This window comes from Daktulosphaira vitifoliae, unplaced genomic scaffold (genome assembly GCF_025091365.1).
Source record: "Daktulosphaira vitifoliae isolate Bord-2020 unplaced genomic scaffold, ASM2509136v1 Scaffold_1, whole genome shotgun sequence".
Classification (NCBI taxonomy): domain Eukaryota; kingdom Metazoa; phylum Arthropoda; class Insecta; order Hemiptera; family Phylloxeridae; genus Daktulosphaira; species Daktulosphaira vitifoliae.
The window spans coordinates 25036658-25038992 of NW_026099572.1; the positions used below are offsets into that span (position 1 = coordinate 25036658).

The window sequence follows — 2335 nt, forward strand, 5'->3', positions numbered from 1 at the left end:
CGACCTATAAATAAATAACAGTTATACATTTATTAAAGGTCGATTTCTAAGTATAAGTTATCAAGTATAAATCACGATGTTGTAAATGTAATTACAATTAGATTACAGTATCACGTGTTAATCAGGGTTCTTGTTTCATTACCACGTTTATTGGCGCATAAAATGGATGTTAATGCTTTTCGTTGGGAGTTCTCGCCTATTCATTATTCCGGTGGGCAATAACTATGGTACAATTTATAGTTGTACATGTTAATATTTATAATTTTAAAACGGCATTCGTGTGTTCCTCAATCTCTTTTAATCTTGTTCGACGTCAGGGTACATCTGGCATTGACGTAGGTATAATAATATGTAAACAACTCGGTGTAAAAGCAGATTGCATCGTGGCATAAGTACGGTTCTCTCTAGGTTATGTATTATTACTGTGTATCTCATATGGACACAGCTTATTCGCGTCGAGGACTTTCCGATGACCACCGCGACTGTTTCGTACCGCACATAATAATATAGGAATGCAAATTGTAATAATAATAATAATAATACCGACTTGAGTTGATACATAAATCGGCGTGCGTACGTAAATGGTGGTCGGACGTGTCAACGAGATACCGCGGATTTATATTGCGGTGGTAATTGATGCACGCCAGTCTCCCGTACTATAATGCCTACAATATTATGCACACGCGTACAATCTCGGGCCATTTTACATGTTCGGGCAGTGCCGGCTATAAACATTTCTCCTTAGCTTTTACACCGATACAACGTGCTTTGCCGACCACCCGCACCTCTCCCGTCCTGTTAAAGAGGAGAAAAGACTTGTACGCGTGCAACTCGTATCTCGTACTTCCAATGTACTCTAACTGCCCTCCAGAGAAGTGCGCTGTCATCGAGCATCGTCTAAACGACAAGCGGGTGCGCGTCAGCTGCCTTGCGATAATTCACAATATCTTCAGAGTACACTTCACGTTTAAAGAGTCCCTTGATCGACTATCTGAGGATTGACTAAGAAGACACTAGGAGATAGTGTTCGCATCTTCGGACAGGTTTCAGACTAACTTAGTGCACGAATAATTTACCTCTTAGAGACTAACACGAGTACGTCTAATGTCACGTACTCATTTAGGGTGGGACAATTAGAGGCGGTTTATTCATATAAAAACTAATGAAAAAACTTTGATTTTCCTAGAGAGAATTTTAAACATCTTAGTAAATATATTAACTATAGAAAAACATGATGAGCTCTAATTTATCCTGAGAGAATAGGTGAACTTTGAATTTAATAATAATAATATCATAATTTATGTAAAATTAATAAATTATTAAAACTTGAGTAAACCAAATATGTATTATATTAATTTTTAAAAATAAAATTTTTATTCAATAAAATAAATCTGTAATTTGTGTGCATATTAAAGGGATTTAAACTTTAAATCTCAAACTTTTTTAAGAGAAAATTTTCGACGGTCAAGTATTATTAAATAGTCATATTACTATTAGAAGGTAATACAAAAAAGCTATATCATTAATGTTCCTCATTTTTTTCAACAAATTAATAAAAAAAAATAAAATAAAATTCCAGGATAACGTTGTTATCTAGTTAGGGTCTACTATAGTTAGTTCATGCCGTTTAATTTTCTATACACAGAAAAATAAACAGATTTAAAGAAATCAGCTTAATAAAATTTATAGAGCATTTTTGAAGAAAAAGTAAATTATATAAGTCTAGTTTTAATTTTAATATTTTGTACATTTTTTTTTCTAGTATAAAAGTGAGTTTGGTATAAAAAATAACACCTAAATTATTTGTTGACTCTAATCTAGATGGAAGACTGGTATTCTTTTTATAATTATGTAGTAAACTTTTTTCAAGGTAAAAGACACAACAGAATATTTATTTATACTAAAAATAATTCCATTCTATTTACATATATCAGTTAGAAAACAATTAGTTGAAATTCTGAGTTCACGGATAAAAATAATTTTGCGTCGTCCGCTATGAGTAAAACCTAAATTTGAAAAATTATGAGAATAAAATATAACGATATCATAGTGTCAATTACTTAATTGGTTGTTAATTTGTATAAAAATAAAATAGCAATGTGAAAAGATCCTTAAATTCTTGAAAGAATATTAAAAAAAAAATAAATAATGGTTCACAGTTTTATAGAATGATTGACTTGAATTTTTCTATAAATTATTTTTATGTATTAAAATTTTATATATAGGTAAAATATTTTCTTATTGTTTTAGCTTCGATGCGAAGCTGAGAAGGTATTAATTTTACCATGATGTGTTTATTTTTTTTTTTTTTTTTTTTGTTTTCCTCACTTTTTTT

The 2335-nt window shown here is 30.6% G+C and overlaps 1 long non-coding RNA gene across 1 annotated transcript in view; it reads left to right on the plus strand.

The window, feature by feature from the left end:
* Nucleotides 1-1676: 1676 nt before the first annotated feature.
* Nucleotides 1677-2335, plus strand: part of LOC126896940 (uncharacterized) — a 2864-nt gene continuing 2205 nt past the window's right edge. Inside the window, exon 1 of the long non-coding RNA XR_007701985.1 lies at nucleotides 1677-1707. This is a non-coding gene — a long non-coding RNA (uncharacterized LOC126896940). The remainder of the gene's footprint in view (nucleotides 1708-2335) is intronic.